Genomic DNA, 22,907 nt, shown 5'->3' on the forward strand with positions numbered 1-22,907 from the left:
GTAGGTGTTATTATTATCCCCATTTTGCAGGTGAGGAAACTGAGGGCAACAAACTGAGAGAAATTTACTGGACCAAGGTCACATAGATAATAAGTGTATGAGGAGATTTGAACTCAGGTCTTCCTGATGCCAGGCTGTTCACTGTGGCATCTAGCTGTGACAGGGAAAAGCCTAGCAGCAAAGTGACCCTGTAGCAAAGTTGTGGAGTCCTACCAAAAAAAGGGACTTGTCCATCAATTATGTCCCATTTGGAAGAGACTTTGGTGGGCAAAAGTTTTTACCTTGTAGAAACTGCATTGTTTGAGCCTTTTCTCTCCAGGGACAGAGACAGTAGAGGAAAAATTACCCTGAGTGTTGGAGGAATGTTTTATATTTCTGTTCTTGCTATATCTTCATAACAGAGATCCTGTTATAAAGTTAATTGATATTAATCGGTTGAATGATACTTGGCATTTGATACTGGGGTGAATTCGCCAGAATGAGTGTTTAAGCCAATAGAATTAGAAAAATTCCTCTAACCTAGGTCTTCTGAGGAATTCTTTGAAGCAGTTTTTTTTTTATTTTGCTCTTTTTCTCATTCTTCTGAAATGATTGTTCCAAACCTCTTCTTTCCTGATAGCCCCAAATCCTCAGTCTCTCCCCTGCTGTCAGTCAATAATCTCACCCATTGATATAAAAACCACCAACAACCACAACTCAGTATGGTCAGTAGTATATGCATGTGTATGTATGTATATGTATATATCTGTATGTATGTATGCACGTGTATATCTATACACACATATACAAATGTATACATATACATATATACAAAACATATACAAAGAATATACAAGGTAGCCTTGGAGGGGAGAATAATTAGCAGCTAAGGGGGAGGGGGGAAGAGAGCAATTAATTCTGCCTCCTGAAGAAGGAGGAACTTGATCTGAGTCCCAGAAAAAAGCAGAGGTTAAGAGGGGAGGAAAAGCATCCACCAGCAGGTTAGTTGTTGGGTGGTGGCCGTACTTGAAGGCTGTCTCCTAAATTAGAAAGAGGTAGATATCACTGCCTATATCTCTTTCCTCTTTCCCCCAAAATATTATTAGCCTAGGGCAAATAATTTTTAAATTCCAGCTGAATCTTGGTCACTATATAGTGCCCTAAAGTACTGAGGTAATCCCATAGCCTCAAAGTTTTGAGAGCTTTGGTGACAAATTAGTTTTCTCTTTTTCTCCCATTGTTTTGTGTATTTAAGTCATTTCTCCCCAACTAGACTTTGAGATCCAGGCTATTTTGTCTACTTTTCTTTCAATTCCTCCGTAGTGGCAGGCAGAACACTGGATATACAGTGACCATAATACTCTGCATTTATATTGTATGTTATAGTTACTGAGATCCTTTCACACAAATATTATCTCGTTTGATTCTTTCAATGACTGTGTAAGAAAAGTAGGTAAGCTTTTAGCATATTAATCTCTCTCTCTCTTTTTTTTTTTTTTGCTTTTTGGAGGCCAATTGGAGTTAAGTGACTTAGTATAACCAAGGTTACATGGCTAGTAAGTATTAAGTGTATGAGGCTGGATCTGAACTCAGGTCCCCTTGACTTCAGGGCCAGTGCTCTACTCACTGTGCCACCTAGCCGCCCCTTAGCATATTAATTTTAAACCAGAATTTTTTTTTTAAGCAATCGGGGTTAAGTAACTTGCTCAAGGTTACACAGCCAGTTATTTCTGGCTGTGGTGCTAAGTATCTGAGCCCAGATTTGATCCCCAGGTCATCCTGACACTGGGGCCGGTGCTCTTACTTGCTGAGCCACCTGGCCGCCCCTTAAACCAGAATTTTTCATACCCCGAATCCATGAATGTGTAAAAATATTTTGACAGCTGTATTTCAATAAAAGGTGTGTGTGTATGTGTGTGTGTTGCTCATGTAGGTTATATATGCCCAGTATGGGTCTGTCTAGATGTGATTCAGAGGGAGGCAGGAATCTCTAAAATCTCTATCCATTCTTCTCCAAGGGAGACTTTGCTTCCTGCCAGGAGGAGAACAGGAAAGCACAGCCTCAAGGCTAGACACTGCTCTCCTCAGAGAGACATGTACTTACTGGGCTAGAATTATCTTTCTTCTTTGCCCCAAAATATTTTTAGCCTAGAGGAAATAATTTTTAAATTCAAGCTGAACTCCTGGTCACTATATAGTGCCCTAAGCTATATATTCAAGACTTGAACTCTCTTACAATCAAACACCAGTTACACATGAACCATTCATAGTGAATAGCAGATAAACCCATTGATCTAAGTTTGTCATCAGTCAATAAACATTTATTAAGTATTTACTAAGTGACACAAATTTTAGTAAGGCTGGGGATACAAATAAAAAAAAAAGACAGGCAGAAGACAGTCCCTGTTCCCAGGGAGTTTGCATGCTAAGGGGGAAGACAGCACACAAAGGAAAAATCAGGAGGGGAGAGGAAAGGCCCCAGGGCCATGACAGAAAAGTGCAAAGTAGTGCATTCAGCTGGGAAATGAAGGTCGCCCCAACTACTCCAGTATCATTGGTTTCCTTTGTAATCCTGTATATTTATTTTGTGCATTTAGAAACAAGATTCAGAGAAGGGGTCCAAAGGCTTTACCAGACTGCCAAAAAGGGGATCCAGAACACAAAAAGAGCTTATTAAAACCCCTGATCTAGATCAAATGAAAGGACAAGTGTAAAGAACTTTGTAGACCTTAAGGAGCTATAAGAATGCTAGCTATTATTGTTACTATTATTATCTCCTCATTTTTAGAAAGCTTGTTTGGCCCTGTCATCCCCTCAAACTATAGACCTATATCTCATCTATTTCACTGTCAAACTTCTAGAAAAATCTACTGGTACTTGCCTCCATTTTTTCTTCTCTCACATCCTCTTTAACCTTTTGCAATACAATTTGGAGCTCATCATTCAACTGAAGCTCTTCTAGGCAAGGTGACCCTCATCTTAACCGCTGAATCGGATGGCCGGTTTGTATTCCCTAACTTTCTGGAGCCTTCTGGACCCTTTGGCCTTTGACGTGCTGTAGACCACCTTGATCAGATACCCTCTCCTCCCTGTCTTGGTTGATCTTGTGACACAGATCTCTGTCTTGGTTATCTTGCTACTTGTCTGGTCAGTCACTTGGTCTCTTCTGCTGAATCATCATCTCAACTCCTTTCCATGGGCATTTTGGAAGACTGTTTAGGATCCTCTTATCTCCTCTCTCAAGACATTCTTTCTACATCCTGTGTGCAGAAACCCAAAGACAGTATGACCTAGCCCTAAGGAGCTGAGAGTAGCAGGGTGGGCTTGGTTTGGGAGGAACATTTCTGGAGCGTTGGTTTAGCAGCGAGGAAGAGTAAGGCATCTGGCAGCTCCCTATTCTAACTGATTTCTATTGTCACAAGAGAGTCTTAGTGTTGCCACCGTTTGCTTGAGATAAGCCACATTACTTGCTAGAGCTGAGACATCAAACCTCAGCTCAGATGATTGATTTCAGAGAAGAGAATTTCTGGCTTAGCATTGTTAACTCTGTTTACTTAGGGTGAGCATTTCTTGTTCCTCCTTATAGATTCAGTGTTAATGGTTAGTCTGAAAATTCTAGTTAGACTTCCTAAGGTTTACTGATCTGTTTATAATTTCACCTGATACAGATCTTCCTCTTTGATCTGTTCTTTGTTGTAGAAATCTATACCTTCCCTTTCTGCCCTCTATAAAATTCTATCCATCTGACTAATGTAACCATATGACATTTCTGAAAATGGCTGCTTGGGGCCCATTGATTATTTCATACCATAAGACTCTGCTCAGCATATAATAAATGGGTTATTAAAATGTCTTTGTATATTGGTAAGTATGATTGGTAGCAGAACCTATCAATGAAATGCTTAGACAATTTTTTGTCTCCTTCCCGCTGGAAGATTGTAAGTTCAGTATTTCAGTGAGTTACTTTGATCTTGGGCTGCCTTAAGAGGGGTGGAGTTTCTAGGAATCAGGAATAATATTTAGTTCCTCTATAATCTGCTCTGATTAAGACCACATTTGAAGGCTTGCGTTCAGTTCAAGGTGACACATTTTGAGAAAGACTTTGATAAACTGGAGAGAGGACAACCAGGAAGGTGAAAGTTGATGGTTGATATCATCTGAGAATTGCTTGAAGGAACTGGAGATGTTGAGTCTAGAGAAGAGAAGGTTTAGGGAAGGCACAGGAGCAGTCTTTTAATATCAGAAGCTTAGAGCCATTCTGCTTTGCCTCAGAGGACAGAACCCAGAGCAATGGATGGCTGTTACACAGATGCATTTAGGTTTGATGTTAAGAAAAACTTCCTATTAGAATAATCCCAAAGCAAAATGGGTTACCTTGAAAAGTGACAGTTTTCCATCTCAATGAAGGTCTGAAGGCAAATGATTCTTTTGATGATTCTTTTAAATTATAACAGACACTTCCTAGCTGGGTGACCCTGGGCAAGTCACTGACCCCTGTTTTTCTCAGTTTCCTGGTCTATAAAATGAGCTAGAAAAGGAACTGACAAAACCATTGCAGTGTTTTTGCCATGAAAATCCCAAATGGGGTCATGAAGAGTCAGTGAAAACAGAAACAATTGAACAACAATTAAATGAAAACTAATCCTTTTAAAATTATAATGTGTGTATACATACACTCCATGTAATATGTGTTACATAATACATATATGTACACATATATGTTGTGTATTATATAATACATATGTGTACACATACACATATAATATATGTATACTATGTGTAATGTGAATTGTAGTCAGAATTCTTTTTCAGGTATGAGCAGGACTAGATAGAACCCATGGTGCCTTCTGTGATACTCCCCTTCACATACCTGACATTCCAATCAAGCTGAGCTACCACACCCAAGATCAAGTTCAGTGTTCCAGCTTCTGTCCCTACGCTCATTCCTGCTTGTCTGACAAGCTCCTTTTCTTTATTTTGCCTCTCAAAGAGAATTTATATAAAGCACTTTGCAAATCTCAAAGAGCTATACAAATACGAGTTATTATTCTTTCTCTTCCTCCAAGGCTCAGGTTCTATACCACCTCTTCCATGAAGCCACCACACATCGAGCACTGGTCCTGGGATTGGGAAAACCTACAGTCAAATCTGGTCTCAGACACTTACTAGCAAGCCACTTAACATCTGCCTGCCTCAGTTTCCTGAGGATAATATCTGCCTGGAAGAGTTGTTCTAAGGACAAAATGAGATAATATTTGTAAAGTGTTTAGCTTGGCATTCGGCAATAGTAGGCACTTGATAAATACTCATTTCATTCCTTCCTTTTCTGACCCCTCTACCACAATTACTAAGGCTCTATCGCTCCTCAGATTACTTAGTATTTACTTATCAGTAAACAGCTTATATCTCTCCAGCAGAATGCAAGCTTCTTAAATTTATTGTTCAGTGGCTTCCACTGTGTCCGACTCTTTGTGAGTAGGGATTTTCTTGTTAAAGATATGGAATGGTTTTGCCATTTCCTTCTCCAGCTCATTTTACAGATGAGGAAACTGAGGCAAATAGGGTTAAGTGACTTATCCAGGTAATCCAAAATAGTATCTGAGGTCAAATTTGAACTCCAGTCTTCCTGACTTCAAGGCTAGCCCCCTATTCAGTGAGTCACCTAGCTGCCCTTAAGTTTCTTAAAAGCAAGGATTATTTTGTTTTCTATTTTCACATCACAAGCACCTAACCTTACATATAGAAGGTACTTCATTCATGCTGTATACTTACATGTTGTGGAGGGAGGGGCTTTTTGAGATACTTCTAATCCATTGATTTACAGTTCCCACCCCTCACCCCCTATTCCCAACCCAGTTGATGAAATTACAGAATGGGGAGGGAAGCAAGGGAGAAAACGAGGTATTGATATTTCCTTTTTCCATATGGGTAGAAATTCTCTTTGATGTAGTTAGAGGACAGGTTGCCATTGGCAGGCCCTTGGTAGCGTATAAAAAGCAATCTTGCCAGTACTGGGAGATGTAGAGGCAAGACTGAAGTTTCGAGGTATGGCACCCCTGGCAGTCCAAAGGACAGCCAGTAACAAAAGAATCCAGCTCCTGAGAGGGGATTTCTAAGTGGGGATGGGGAAAATATTTCTTTGCATCAGAACTCCTCATCTAATAGGAAAATATCACACCCAACAGTGACTAGGATAGTGAGTGGAGGTGTCTTCAAGGAACATGACCCCTAGCAGGAAAAAGGAGAAACAGTTAGTTATGGATTCAATAAAGAGTTAACTCTGGCAGGCAGGAGTGAATTTGTAGGGGGGGTATAAGGACGAGGAGTCCAACTAGCAATTTGCCAGCAGAGCAAAGGAAAAGTCACATAAAAACACCATGAGAAGAGAAAGAGAAAGGGTCTCTGGGCCAGGCACTGACACAGATACCAGTTGCCTTGGCCATGTTTCCTACATATCTGTTTCACTACCAATGTATGCTATATATGTGTCTACTCTTAATACGAATACTTTGTGTGTTTATGGATGAGTGTTTCTCAGGTCTATAGTGGGGGAGCCAGTAGGGCCCAAAAATAGTCATTAAGAGTGAATGTGAACATTAACTGTTTCTTTTTTGGCCAGCAACCCTGAGGGTCTTCCCCTCACAGTTTGATTTTTTTTTTTTAAGAGGCCATCCCTTGACTCACTTCTTAAATTGGCCTATTCACTGAATGGACATTACCTCACTCAGAGTGAGAACCTGAAAAGGTCTTAGCCTACAAGGGTCAGGGTCTTCCATTACATCCTGGGCCATCTCCAGTCGTCCTGATGAATATCTGGCCAGATCCAGAGCCTCTGGAGGAGAAGTGAGGCTGGTGACCTTGCACAGCCCTCCTTCACTCAAATCAAAGTCAACTACAAGTCATGTCATCATCTCCCCGATGTCATGGTCCTCTTTAAGAACAAAGGACAAACACAGTACAAGCAGGGAAGTTGTTTAGTATCTATTGGACTTACTATACCAACTTTGGCTAAGGCCTTTGCTTTGAGTTAATTGTGTCTACTCGCTGACTATTAAAGATAAGTGTACCCAGAGGGGCTCATTTGCTATAATTTTAGGAATGTGGACCCACAGATAACCTGTAACATATAGCAGTGATTGTCCCCTGGGGACCCAACTTACAACCTGTAAGTATTGAGTTGGGAGCAGTGGGGAGAGAGAATAGTTGGGAGGAGGTGATTCATAAGAATATTGTTTTCCTTGATAGAATATAAACTCCTTCATTTTTGTTTTTGTATTTCCATGGCCTAACAGTTCCTGGTACATGGTAGACATTTATTAAATGCTGATTGGTAAACGTTTGCTGTACTGAATTGAATTGAACTGAATATTAGATTTGTATGGCACCTTAGATATCATCTAGTTCACCTGCTTCATTTGAAAATAAGGAAAATTATGATGACAAAATTCTTTAATTATAGTTTTTTTAAATTACTAACAATCATCAACAAACACAAATATTTAAATATGCAAAATACAAAAAGAGGGTTACATATGAAACTGAATTTCCATGATGTAGTTAATTTTTAAAGTGTATTTTAAATATAACAAGGTATTAATTCTGCATTATTTTTAATTGATCCTATTGCGAGTTAATTGAATTTGTTCTATAACTGCCTAAGTCATAATTCTTTGTCTTTGAACTCAGAATTCATCTGGTCTGTAATGAGTTAAGTTTAGAAATCCAGTTCTCTTGTTAATCACTATTCTATTCTTGTGTCAAGGAAATCTGTTGCCCTTGAAGGAAATTGTACTCACTGGGGAGTCTGGTCTTGTATCTTTACACCACCAAGCTATCCTTCAAGGATGTCTGGTTTGCTATTTCTGTCCTTGCAGATGTGGCTAGTCTCAAACAATGAACATTTCTCAGATACAGGAGGGAAGAAGATTGCTAGCTCTCATTCTCAATTTCCATCCAATCATGTTTTTTTCCAACTATGATGCCAGCCTTCCTATTTTCTGTGCTCCCCAAAACTATAAAAGAGAGCTGTCCCCTTCATTCAGGGTCTTTACTTTGCTAAAGAAGTTGAGGTCCTATTTATTGGTAAATTTATGCTTTATTAGTAAATTGATTGTCTTCAGAACTTTGTTCCTCAATCTACTTTAATTTTAACTGTTTAACTGTTAGCAAAAATAAATTTGCTGTTTGTCCCTTCTTTAATGACTTTAATTTCCTTCTTCTGTGGATTTTTAATTTTTTTGATGTTCTTTTCCATTTTTGTTTGCATATTTTTCACTTCCCATCAATCCACCCTCCTTTTGTTTGTCTACATACATAGAAGCCCTTCAATATAACAAGTGAATATAGTCAAGCATAACAAACCAATCCATAGGTCATATTTGAAATCATATATTTCCCATTGCCCCTCTGGTCTTCCATCTGTCTGCCAAGACATGAGAGACATGCTTTGTTGATGATGTTCTGAAATCATGACTGGTTGAATTCTGTATTCTTTTGAAACTTTTTTCTTTTTCAACATTATGTAATTGTTCTCTTGGTTTTTCTCATTTTATTCTGAATCAATTCATATCATTCTTATGTCTCTCTTAATCCAACCCTTTAATCATTTTTTTTGGTGGTGCAGTAATATTCCATTACCATACTGTACTACAATTTGTTCAGCCATTCACCAATTGGTGGACACTATCCAAGTTACTGGTTCTTAACAAAAAGGGCTGCTATCAGTATTTTTGGACATACAGGTCCTTCACAATAGAATATAAACTTCTTGAAGGCAGGGACATTTTCATTTTTGCTTGCAGTAGATATGTGTCAAAGTATGTGAAATTTTTTTAAATAAAATTTCTTTTTTTCTTTATTAGTTAACAAGCATTTATTCTCTCTTACTCCCACTTTCCTCCCCCCAATTAAACAACAAAAAGAAAAATAAAACCTAAATTACAAATATGCACAGACAAGGAAAACAAATACCCATAATGGTCATGTCAAATAATGTGACATGAGCAGCGCAATAGTCTGGTACATACCAGGTGCTTACGAGATGCTGATTAACTGATTCATTCCCTCTTTCTTTGCTTAGCAGTATCATTATACCAAAGGTTATGGACAGTTTAGGACTTTTTGGCATAGTTCCAAATTGCTTTTCAGAGTGGCTAGACCAATTCACAGCTCTAATAAAAGTGTACTTATGTACTTAGTCTCCCAAAGTTCCTTTAACATTTGCCATTTTCATGCTTGGGCTTCTCTTTCTCTCTCTCAGTGATTTGAAAAATTTTTCAGATGGTTGTAGATAGCTTGGATTTCTTTATTTGAAAACTGTTCCAGCAGAATCAGGAGAACAACTTATGCAATAATTTCTGGAAAAGCAACTTTGAAAGACCTGAGAACTCTGATCAATTTCATTAGCCAAGCATGATTCCAGGGACCCAATGAAGCATGCTATCCCTGTTGAAGGACTCAAGATACAGAATAAGATGGATTTTTTTACATGACCACTGTGGGAAATTATTTTGCTTATCTATGTATACTTATAACAAAGGTTTTCTCTTTTGCTGTTGTTGTTTAGTTTGGGGAGGGTGGGGAAGAAGTGGGAAGGCGAGAGAATAAATGTTTGCTAATAAAGAAAAAAAAGACAATTTTACAAAAGAAAAAATACTTTGACCGCTTATCTCCTGGAGAATGACTTTTCTTCTTAAATATCTGTATACATTTTTAATATATCTCAGATATGAAGAAATCTTTCCAAGGACACACAGCCAGCTAATGAACTAGAGGCAAGGAAAGTCACCTGACATAAAATCCTCAGTAGGTTGGATTTCTCTGTCTTCCATCTCCATGATTTTGTGCAGACTTTTCCTTTTGCCCAGAATTCATTCTCCTCTCTTTTCCATCTCATAGAATCCCTAGCTTCCTCTAAGACTTAGCTAAATTAGGGGGCCAAACCAAGAGGGAAGAATAAGACAGGACATCACTTGAACTCTCCCAAATTCCCCTTCAAACAACTATAAAATAACACTTTAGAAGGAATTCTAGAGTGGTAGACCCAAAAAAAGGAAATAAGTTGCCAATCCAAAAGGTTGGTAGGAGAGGTTTGTCTCCCTGAGGCAAGCAAAGTTCTAAACAGGTGGTGTCTGGGCGAGCTAGCAGCAGTTCATGCCCCAGCAAGCCAGTGTCAAGGCCCTATACTGGCACAGGTTAGTGGCAAGGCTCTATGCCCCAGTACAAGAAACTTGGGACAGAGTCCCCTACACTCTAGGAGCAGAATCCAACTTCAAAAGCCACAAAATAGGCTGGAAAACGAGCAAAAAACACCCCCAACAAATGAACCAACCATAGAGAGTTACTATAGTGACTGGGAAGATCAAAATGCAAACTCAGAAGAGGGCAACAATGCCAAATGCTTACATGTGAAGTGTCACAGAAAAATGTTAATTGGTCTAAAGCCCAAAAAGAACTCTTGGAAGAGTTCAAAAAGTACTTTAAAAACCAAATAAGAGAGGTAGAAGAAAAAGTGAGAAAAGTAATGAGAGTGATACAAAATAATAATTCTAAAAAAGAGTCAGCAGTGTGGTAAAGGAAGCACAAAAATAGGAAAATATTTACAAAAATCCACTGAAGAAAACAACTCCCTAAAAAGTAGAATTGGTCAAATGGAAAAGGAGGTACAAATGCTCACTAAAGAAAATAATTCATTAAATATTAAAATTGGGCAAATGGAAGCTAATGACTCCAAGAAACATCAAGAAACAATAAAACAAATCAAAAGAATAAAAAATAGAAGAAAATGTGAAATACCTCATTAGAAAAACAACTGAGATCTGAAAAGTCATTTGAACCTCACTCCCATTGGAATTGACTCAAAAAGGAAATAACATACACACTCAATTGGGTGTAGAAATCTATCTTACCTTACAGGGAAATAGGAAGGGAGGGGAAAAGAGAGGCGGTTAATTAATAAGGCAGGGCAGATTGTGAGAGTTGGTAGTCAGAAACAAAACATTGATGAGGAAGGACAGGGTCGAGACACACAAACACACACACATACAGACAGAGAGAGAGAGGACAAATGGGGAAATAGAATGGAGGGAAATGCATAGTTAGTAATCATAACTATGAATGTGAATGGGATGAATTCACCCATAAAACTGAGGCTGGTAACTTGTTTCCTTTTGTTGGTTCTAGAATTCATTCTGAAGTGTTATTTTATAGTGGATTTTAGAGTGAATTAAAAACTATAATCCTACAATATGTAGTTTACAAGAAACACATTTGAAGCAGAGAGACACGCATGAAGAGTAAAGATAGGGAGCTGGTGCAGAATCTATTTTGCTTCAGCTAAAGTAAAAAAAAATCAGGTATAGCAATCATGTTCTCAGACAAAGCAAAAGCAAAAATATATATTATTAAAAGAGGTAAGGAAGGAAACTACATCTTGCCAAAATATACTCTAGATGATGAAGTAATATCATCAATACTAAACATATGTGCACCAAATGGCATAGCATCCAAATTTTTAAAAGAGAAGTTAAATGAATTATAGGAGGAAATAGGCAGTAAATCTATGCTAGTGGAGGACCTCAGCTTTCCTTTCTCAGAACTAAATAAATCTAATAAAAAATCAACAAGAAAAGAAATTAAGAAAATGAATAGAATTTTTTAAAAGTTACACTTGATAGATCTCTGGAGAAAACTGAATGGGGATAGAAAGGAATATATCCTTTTTCTTAGCAGTATGTGGCATCTATACAAAAATTAACTGTGTATTAAGGCATAAAAACCTCACAATCAAATGTAGAAAGGAAGAAATTTAAATGCTTCCTTTTCAGATCATAATGCAAAATCAAAATTACTTTTAATAAAAAGTCAGAGGAAATTGGATTTCAAATTAGGAAACTAATCTAATCCTAAAGAACGAATAGCTCAAAGAACAAATCATTGAAACAATCAATAATTTCATTAAAAAGAATGACAAAGAGACAACATACCAAAATTTATAGGATACAGCCAAGGCAGTACTTAGAGAAAAATTTATATCTTTAAATGATTACATCAATAAAATAAAGAGCAAGTCAATGAAGTGAATATGTAACTAAAAAAAAAACTAGAAAAAGAACATATTTTAAATCATCAATTAAACACCAAATTGTAAATCCTGAAAATCAAAGGAGAGATTAATAAAACTGAAAGTAAGAAAAACATTGAACTAATGAATAAATAGTTTTATGGGGGAAAAACCCCAATAAAGTAGATAAATGAACCATTAGTTAATTTTATTAGAAAGAAGAAAACCAAATTACCAGTACCAAAAATGAAAAGGGGGAATTCACCACCAATGAAGAGGAAATTAAAGCAATGATTAGGAGCTATTTTTCTCAATTATGTGCCAATAAATCTGACACTCTAAGCAAAATGAATGAATGTTTTCAAAAACATCAATTGTTCAGATTAACAGAAAAGGAAATAGAACACTTAAATAACCTCATTTTAGAAGAAGAAATTGAACAAGCCATCAATGAACTCCCTAAAAAATAATCCCCAAGGCCAGATGGATTCACAAGTGAATTCTACCAATCATTTAAAGAACAATTCATTCCAATACTATGTAAACTATTTGGAAAAATAAGCAAAGAAAGAGTCCTATTGAATTCCTTTTAGGACACAAATGTGGTGCTGATACCTAAACCAAGAAAAGCAAAAACAGAGAAAGAGCACTATAGATCAACATCCCTAATGAATATTGATGCAAAAACTAAATTAAAATTAAAAAAATAAATTGGTGAAATTCATTTTTGAAAATTTTGGGTTCCAAATTCTCTCCCTCTCTCCCCCCCTCTTCTCCCAGCTTCCTGAGATGATAAGCAATCTGATAGAGGTTATACATGTGCAATTGTGCAAAACATATTTCCATATTAGTCATGTAAAAAAACCCAAAAAATTTTGTAAACCCATAAAAATGTAGAAAGTGAAAAATAGTATGTTGCAATCTACATTCAGACTCTATCAGTTCTACTTCTAGAGGTGGATAGTATTTTGTACCACAAGTTGTTTGGAATTATCTTGGATCATTAATTGCTGAGAATAGTTAAGTCATTCACAGTTGATTATCATTTAATATTGGTGTTACTATGCACAATGTTCTCCTGGCTCTATTCATATCACTTTGCACCAGTTCATGTAAGTCTTTCCAGGTTTTTCTGAAATCCACTTGCCCCTCATTTCTTACAGCACAGTAATATTTCATTATATTCATATATCACAACTAGTTTAGCCATTCCCCAATTGATGGGCATCCCCTCAATTTACAATTCCTTGCCACTTAAGAGTCACTATAAATATTTTTATACAAATAGATCTTTTTCCCTTTTTTGGATCTTTTTGGGATATAGATGTAGGAGTGCTATTGCTGGATCAAAGAGTAAGAACATTTTTCTTGCCTTTTGGGCATAGTTCTACATTCCTCTTCAGAATGGTTAGACCAGTTCACAGATCCACCAACAGTATTTTCCCTCATCTCCTTCAACATTTATCATTTTCCTTTTCTGTCATATTAGCCAATCTGATAGGTGTGAGATGGTACCTCAGAGTTATTTTAATTTGCATTTTTCTAATGAATAGTGATTTAGAGTATTTTTTCACATGATTAGAAATAGCTTTGATTTCCTCATCTGGAAATTTCCTGTTCACATCTTTTGGCCATTTATCAATTGGGGAATGACTTATATTCTTATAAATTTGACTCAGTTCTCTACATATTTGATAAATGAAACCTTTATCAGAGAAACTTGCTGTAAAAATTTTCTCCCAGCTTTCCACTTTCCTTCTAATCTTGCCAATCAAATCAAATTCCCACATTGGCTGTATCGGAAAATATATCTTACCCTGAAAAATATGGAATGTTTCAAGATTTGGCATGTCATTTTTGCACAGGACCCATGCTAATCTCTGCATCATTCCAATTTTAGTACACATACTGCTGAACTGAGCCCTAGTGATTATATTTTCCAAAGTGAAAGTCTAATATTCTGTTTCCTCCTGGCAGTGGGGAGACAGCTATGCCTGGGAGAACAAGGGCATCCAGTCTGACTGAGCTGAAAGTCTTGGATCAAGGCTTAATGGTCTAGATGTTGGCCTCCTTAGGAATCCTTACCTTGGGGAAGTTGCCTATACACTGGCTTTCCTAATCTGTAAAATAATACTTGAACTACTTACCTCACTTATGAGGGTTAAATGAAATATAGAGAGAATACTTTGTAACCATGAAGAAATATATAAATGAGAGTTGCCACAATTGTCTACTCATAATAGAATCTTGGAGTTGGAGTGTGGAGGAACTGAGTTTGAATCCTGCCCTTTATAATTCTTAGCTATATAACCATGGGCAAGTCCCTTAGTTTCCCTGAGTCTCAGGTTCCTCATGTGTAAAATGACAGAGGTACTGTTCGATAGACAGCTAGGTGACAAAGTGGGTAGAATGGTAGACTTTGAGTCAGGAAGATCTGAGTTTCAATCTTCCTTAGACACTGTCTAGGGGTCACTGCTATTTGCCTTAGTTTCTTCATCTGTAAAATGGGTATAAAAGTAGCACCTACCTCACAGGGTTGTTGTAAGGCTCAAATAAAATAATGTATCAGAAGAGTTTTACAAACCTGAAAGCTCACTGGACTTGGTAGCTGTTGGTGGTACCAGTGGTGGTGATGTTGACATTGTTGATAGAGGGTGACTTTGGGGTTAGGAAGATCTGTTTTTGACATATACCAGGAACAAGACCTTTAATCCCTCTGAGTCTCAGTTCCTCATCTGGAGAGGGAGCATGACATAGCAGAAAAAGGACTAGCCCTGGAGTCAAGATCTGGGTTCGAATCCTTCAACACCTACAGGCAATTCTCTAAGCTGACTAGTTTTAGAAGACTGACCTATTTCCATGGAAGGAGTTCTCTATCTTTTTTTTTTTAAGCAATTGGGGTTAAGTAACTTGCTCAAGGTTACACGGACAGGTGTTTCTGGGTGGGTGCTAAGTGTCTGAGCCCAGGATTCGATCCCCAGGTCATTCCGACACTGGAGCCAGTGTTCTTACTCACTGTGCTACCTGGCCGCCCCAAGGAGTTCTCTATCAATGGAATAAAAATTCCAGGCCAAAAAAAAGCCAAACCTAAAACAAAACTGAGTATAATAATCCCCATAGAGCCTATCTCATATAGGGCTGTTGTGAGTCTCAAATGGAAATGTATGCTAAGTGCATACTTTGCAAACTTTACAACCCTATATAAATATCTGTAGGGGGGCAGAGTCAAGATGGTGGAGTAGAAACAGGACCTCTGTGAAGCTCCTGGTCCCACCACCTCCAATTCATGTAAAAGGGGACTCTAAACAAACTTTGGAGCTGCAGAACCCACAAAATGACACAGAGAAGCGAACCTCCCACTGAGGACAGCCTGGCAGGCTGGCAGGAATCTGCCAGCCCAGCGCTCTGGGAGCCAAACCCCACCCCATCCAAAGTTTTAGCCCCAGGGCGGGCCTGACCAACCACCGGCTGGAGGGACTCCAGATCAGCAGCAGCTGTGGCCATTTCCTGATTTATCAACACATAGATGCTAAGGACAAAGTGAGAGGTCAGTGCAGTCTGGACTTTGGGAGCCAGTAGTTGGGAGTGGGTTGGCTTTTGCCCCCAGGGTGAGAAGCCGCTGAGAGGCCTTGGCACAGCTGGTGCCATGTTGCAGCTTAAGCTCCTGGCCTGCAGACTGTAGGGGGACCAAACGACCAGTCTGAGGGGTAATCGCTCTTGCTTTAACCTGCTTGGATCTGGATTGCTGTCTAGGGTGGAGGTCCTGGGGTATGTGACCAGCTTGCCAGAGCATGTGGAAGCTTCAGAGAAGGCACCCAACTAATACCTCCAGCAATGGAGAAAACCCCAGTGTTTGGAATGAAGCTCCCCTGTCTGGTAGCAGAATCCTACTGTGGCAAAAAGCCCAGGGGTCAAGTGACTGAGTGGCGACATGACCAGGCAAAGGAAGCAAACCAAGCAGAGAAATCCAACATTAGACTCCTATTTTGGGGACAAAAAGGATCAAAGCATGGAACAGGAGGAAGTCAGTGAAATCAGAACTCCTGCACCAAAAGCTTCCAAGAAAAATACTAGCTGGTTACAGGCCATAGAGGACCTTAAGAAGCAGATTAAGAGAAGTGGAGGAAAAATTGGGAAGAGAAATGAGAATGATGTAAGAAAATTATGAAATGAGAGTCAATAGCCTGACTGAGGAAAATAACACCTTAAAAAACAGACTGACTCAAATGGCAAAGGAGGCTCAAAAAGGCAATGAGGAGAAGAATGCCTTAAAAAGCCAAATTTGCCAGATGGAAAAAGAATCTCAAAAGCTCACTGAGGAGAATCATTCCTTCAGAATTAGATTGGAGAAAATGGAAGCTAGTGACTTTATGAGAAATCAAGATGCTGTTAAACATATCCAAACAAATGAAAGAATAGAAGGCAATGTGAAATATCTCATTGGAAAAACCACTGACCTGGAAAATAGATCCAGGAGAGATAATTTAAAAATTATTGGACTACCTGAAAGCCATGATCAAAGAAAGAACCTAGAAATCATCCTCCAAGAAATTCTCAAGGAAAACTTCCCTGATGTTTTAGAACCAGAGGGCAAAATAGAGCTTGAAAGAATCCACTGATCACTCCTTGAAACAGATCCCAAAAAGAAAACTCCTAAGAATATTATAGCCAGGTTCCAAAATTCCCAGATCAAGGAGAGAATATTACAAGCATCCAGGAAGAAACAATTTGAATATTGTGGAAACACAATCAGGCTAACTCAGGATCTGGCAGCTTCTACACTGAGGGATCGAAGGGCTTGGAATATGATATTCCAGAGGTCAAAGGAGCTGGGATTAAAACCAAGAATCACCTACCCAGCAAAACTGAGTATCATGTTTCAGGGGAAAATATGGTCATTCAGTGGAACAGAAGACTTTCAAGCATTCTTGATGAAAAAAACAGAGTTGAATGGATTTGATTTTCATTTTCATTTAGATACAAGAAACAAGAGAAGCATGAGAAGGTAAATAGGGAAAAGAAATCATAAGGAACGTATCAAAGTTGAATTATTAACATTCCTACATGGAAAAACGATAATAGTAACTTATAAAACTTTTCTCAGTATGAAAATAGTTGAAGGGAATAGAAATATATATATATATATATATATATATATGTCTATATTGGAGGGTATATGGGTGTATGAATAGATATGTGAATGTGTGCATATATGTTTACAGATATACATAGATAGAGGGCACAGGACCAATTTAATAGGAAGGGATGATAACTGAAAGGTGAAATCAAGAGGTGAGAGAGGAATATAATGAGAGGAGATGGGGAGAGACAAAATGGGGTAAACTATCTCATATAGAAGAGGCAAGGGAAAATGGTTACAATGGAGGGGAAGAATAGGAAGGCAAAAGGGAATGGGTCAACCTTATTCTCATTGAATTTGGCTCAAGGAGGGAATGAAATACACACTAAATAGGGTATCTCACCCTAAAAGAGAGTAGGGGGAAGAGGATGAGAGGGGGAATGACGGAAGGGAGAGCAGGCTGGGGGGGAGGGAAGTTGGAAGCACCCAGTTTTGAAAAGGGATGGGATCAAAGTAGAGAATAGAACAAGTGGGAGGTGGGATAGGAGGGAGGGAAATATAGTCAGTCTTTTACAATATATCTACTATGGTAATGTTTTACATTAGCCACACATGTACAACCTATACTGAATTGCTTATCTTCCCAGTAAGGGTGGGTGACAAGGGAGGAAGGAAATGAATCGGGAATTCAAAGTTTTAAAATCAAATGTTTAAATATATATATATATATATATATATATATATATATATATACACACACACACTATTATTAATACTATTTTACATGTAATTGGGAAATAAGTTATACAGGCACTGGGGCATAGAGATCCACCTGCCCTACTGGAAAAGTCGAAGGGGGTATGGGAGAAGATATGGGAGAGAGCAGATTGGAGGAGGGGATATCCTGTGGGACTGCTCTTTTGGGGTGATGGGGAGGGGAAAAATGGATAGAAAACCTGTAACTCAAAATCTGGCAGAAATGAATGATGTAAATCAGAAGTTAATAAAGCATTTGAAAAATGAAAAAAATATATCTGTAATTATTACAATGACCAAGGCACTGCTTTTTGGTTTTCTTCAGGCCTGTTCTTGAAAATCAGGCTTCTCTTCTGAGCTCTGATCTGAGAAGAGGGAAAGGGAATGTCCTATTTGGGCTTAGAGGAAGGCAGTAGGGACTGCAAAGATTTCTGCTAAGGGAGATATTTGGTATTGTATTCCTTCAGGAAATGAGAAGAAGTCTGTGAAAGAGAGAGTCTCGACCTTGGCAGGAAGCCAGGGGAAGGGAAAGGAGTTGAGGGGAACTGTGTCAAGTTCTCCCAGAGGGAAGGGAAGAATCCAGAAGCATAAGGACACTCCCTGTGTATGGAGAGGTACTAATGTCTCTCAGGCAGCTGATTGCCCCCTGGACCTGGATGGTTCTCCTTTAGCTTGGCAGGACCGAATTCAGGGACTGACATAGCCTCCTAGTTATGAACAAGGAAGAAAGGGCTGCCCCATGCCCTGGTTACTTGGTGTGCATTCCCTACTTGGAACCCCATGCTCCTGACATTCCTTTCTTTGAACCCTTGTACAGTCCCACTACCTATCCAAGCACACCAGGTTTTCTCCTCATTCCCTCAGGAACATGTTCTTTGATTACTGATGAAATAGAAAGGACACTTCATTGGTATTCTTTTTGGGAAACGTTGCATGTTCAAGTCCCTCCACAGGATTCAGTTTGCTTACCTGCAGATTAGGAGGGTGGGCCTGAGTAGATGATGATAAAGTTCTTCTCAAGCTCTGATATCTGATACACTGGTGCTTTCCAAGTTGAAATCCTGGCATCAGCCTAATTTCTCATTCTGTTCCTTTCCCCAGCTGCCACACTAGCCAAGCCACAAATTCTGATAACCCTTGAACACACTCTAAACTCTCTCCCTTCCATGTCTTTATTTTTATTGTTTACCAAGACATGCCTGGCATGTCCTCTCTCTCCTCCTTCACCTATTCCATTCCTTTATGTTATTGTTGTTCAATCATTTTCAGTCATATCTGAATCTTCATGATTCTATTTCGGGTCTTCTTAGCAAAGATAATTGAGTGGTTTTCCATTTCCTTCTCCAGGCCATTTTACAGATGAGGAAACTGAGGCAAACAGATAAGTGACTTGCCCAGGGTCACACAGATAGCAAATGTCTGAGGCCAGATATGAACTCAGAAAGATGAGTCTTCCTGACCCAGACCTGGTGCTCTGTGCATTGTAGCACCTAACTGCCCAATTCAGTTCCTACCTATTTACTAAAGACATCATTTACCAATCACGGTGGAAAAAAAAATATTCAATAAAGGGCTGCAAAAGAAGGGATTAAAAATTAATTGGAGACTAAATAACTTAATCCTAAAGAATTGGTGGGCTAAGGAAACCATTATCATAGATAATTTCAGTAAAATTAATGACAACAAGGAGACAACATAACAGAATTTTAGGGTCATAGCCAAAGTAATCCTCAGGGGAAATTTATATCTCTAAATGCTTGCATCAAGAAAACAGAGAAAGATGAATTATACTACATAATACATACATATATTTTGTATAGATGTGTATATATATATTTATATATAGACATAAAGTATATAGTACTTTAAGGGTTCCAAAGCACTTTACATATGTTATATCATTTGATCTTTACAGTAACCCTAAGAGGGAGGTGTCATTATCATTCCCATTCCTCACCTAGCTCTACTCCTTTGAACTTTCCCACTATGCCTTGGAAACCTCATCATCCTGTAAGATCCAGTCAGCCTTGGTACTCATAACTTATTAGTACTCTGGGCCCTTGGGGCCCCTCTGATGGGAAGGCACAGTGAATGCTTCCCCAAACCTCCATTTGAGGAGGGTGCTCAGGAGACCATTTCTTCATTTCCCACTCAGTTGCATTCTCTTAGACTTTCCCATCATGGCCCTACAGGGGTACCTCCCCTGAAGACCTGAACTGTGTTTCTTTTTCCAATTTACATCTCCACAAATTATCACAATACCTGGTACATAACAGGTGATTAATACATGTTTAATTAATACATGGTTTTACAGATGAGGAAATTAAGGCAGATAGGTTAAGTAACTTGCTCAGGGTCACATGGCTGGTAAGTGTCTGGAGAAGTATTTGAACTTGGGTTTTCCTGACTTCAGCTCCAGTTCTCTGTTCACTGTCCCACTTAGCTGCCTATAATGACTTGCCTGGTGACATATAAGGTAATCTACCCTTTCCGCATTTTTTTAAAGGTGAAAGTTGGGGAAGGGGCCAAAGTGGAATTCCTTCATCAAGGCTTCCTCTTATGTGTGATTAAACATTGGAGATTGTCCTGGGTTCTTGAAGGCTATGCTGGGGGAAAATGATTCTCTGGTAGTTCTCTTCAAAGCTGAGCAATCATCAGGTCTAGACCCAGAGATGGACCATATATATGTATATTATCTTAGTACTAGCTGAGCTCAATGACATGTTAGTCACACGGTCTTGAATTTTTCAACCACTGCAGCTAAGTGCCTCCCCAGGGATTGTGACTTTTATTGGTGAAAGAAATACCCAAAGAGATGGATCCTTAAAGGGACTGTGGCTAGGAGGGATAAGAAAGGAGAGGGGATGTGGGATAGTAGCAGCTGTCCTGCCACTTCTGAATAAGTCCTGTGCCAGGGTAAATGGAAAATAAGATTACAGAATTACTGTGGGAACCTAGGAGCGTAGGACAAGATTAAAGGTGACTTGGTGAATTGCAGAAGTAGACACAAAGACACTTGGAACGTAATTCAGTTAGAACATGCAAGACAGACCATCTGAAGTTCTAAACAAAGAGCCCAAACAGAAGAACAGGAAGTAATGGTTGTAGGCACATCCAGCCAGAAAGGATGCAGAAATCAGAGTGAATAACAGTGCTAAAAACAAGCCATCAGTATAATGCTGCAGTGAAGGGGGGAAAAAGACACAGTGTGGGTCTGTGACATTCTGCAAACAGCAGAGAAGGGAGGAAGCGTGAGGTCATTCTCCCATTGCCCTTGGCGTGGGTCAGGCCACTGGGGAGAAAAATGTGTCCAGTTCACAATCGAAGAGCACTTTGTAGAAAGTACTTGGAGAGGGATAAGTGGACAAAGAGTGAACCTCTGTGGGACTATATTTTTGCAGTAAATGGGGAGACCATAACTAGCAATTTTGGTGCCTGAGGAAGGCAACATGAAATACACCCTCAAACTGACTCTGCAACTGACAATGTGAAAAACACACAAGAATTAAGAAACATTCAATTAAGGGGGAGGGAGAATCCGTTACTGTGGCAACTCAAAAGATGAAATCTCTGAGTAGGAAAGGACATCTCCCCATACACATATATAATATACATGTACAGAGTTGGGAGGAACCTCGGAGGTCATCTATTCTTGTTATTTCCTTTTTTAAACGAATTTATACAAAACAAAATCATTTATAAACTTATAAAAATTACAAAAAAATATTTCATTATGAAATTAGAAAAGTATTTATACAAAACATTAAGGTTTGCAAAGTGCTTTCTAACTACCATCTCTTTTTATTTTTGCAACAGCCCTAATGAAGACCTCATTTCTCAAACACATAGAGAACAGAATCAAATTTCTAAAAATACAAGTCATTCCCCAATTGGTAAATGGTCAAAGGATATGAATAGACAGTTTTCAGATGAAGAAATCGAAACTGTTTCTAATCAAATGAGAAAAATGCTATAATCACTATTGATTAGAAAAATGCAAATTAAAGCGATTCTGAGGTACCAACTCACACCTATCAGATTGGCTGATATGACAAATGGGAAAACTGAGACAGCAACACACTATTGGTAAGGTTATGAATTGATCTAACCATTCTAGAGAACAGTTTGGAACTATGTCCAAAGGGTTCTACAATTGGGCATACTTTTTGATATAGCAATACCACTGCTAGGTCTACCTTGCCTGACAACCCTCACTGGGGGACACTTTCAGGGTAAGCAAGAACTCAGACAAGAACGTTAGTGTGGTAAAGTTGGAGTGAGGCTAGCCTAGGCTTCCTCATCACTCCTGCCTAGTAAAAGCTATCTTGGGCCCAGGCCTGATCCTCTGCCCTCCCTGGGAACCTTCCTCTAAAGGTTAACAAATTCCTCTCCCATCTCAGCATCATCTTTGGTGCTGAAGACACCACATCTCTTGGCCCCCTCTTTATGGTTGGCAGCTCCTTTTCTCCCATCCCAGGGCACACAGGGATGAGAGAAAGCAATGGTCTGCTCATTTAGGTCCTTCCAGCCTGTCCAGATCCCTCAAGTATTTACTATGTGCCAGGTCCTGCTTTAAGCATGCGAACATAAATGACCTCCAAGTCATTCCTCCTTCCTCTCCATGAAGAAACAGATTTCCTTCTCCTTACACACAGTAGGCATTGTTTCATTCTTTGCACTAATATCACCAGAACCTTGTATTAGGTGCCCAATAAATACTTGTTGATTGATTGACTGAAGAGCATTGAGTGCAGTCCCAGTATATTATTTTCTTCATCTTGGCAAAGAGAGTCTCCCCAAGAACCTGGGGGACAGACAAGACCATGTTAAGCTCCTCTGTATAGAATGTTACAGGTCAGGAGCTATGTTATCTCAAGGAAGTTAACTCCAAGACTCACTAGAGTGTTATCAAGACAGGATGTAGTCCTTTCTCTTACAGACCCTCCCATGTGGGGACTTGTCTCTTGCAACTTCTATAAACAACTGTAGCGGCAAGCACCCCAGTGTCCCCAGGGTGCCTGCTCACACAGG

At 38.9% G+C, this 22,907-nt stretch overlaps 1 long non-coding RNA gene and 1 other non-coding gene across 2 annotated transcripts in view; both read right to left on the reverse strand.

Annotated features, from left to right (window-relative positions):
- Nucleotides 1-22,907, reverse strand: part of LOC138171546 (uncharacterized) — a 72,789-nt gene that overhangs the window by 36,452 nt on the left and 13,430 nt on the right. The window lies entirely within an intron of this gene.
- Nucleotides 13,861-13,964, reverse strand: LOC138171564 (U6 spliceosomal RNA). Its single transcript, XR_011170917.1, has one exon. It is a non-coding gene; the product is annotated as a U6 spliceosomal RNA (small nuclear RNA).

The sequence above is a fragment of the Petaurus breviceps genome, unplaced genomic scaffold (assembly GCF_028583685.1).
Source record: "Petaurus breviceps papuanus isolate PSGF00001 unplaced genomic scaffold, PetGlider_PUasm1.0 446, whole genome shotgun sequence".
NCBI classification, from domain to species: Eukaryota; Metazoa; Chordata; class Mammalia; order Diprotodontia; family Petauridae; genus Petaurus; species Petaurus breviceps.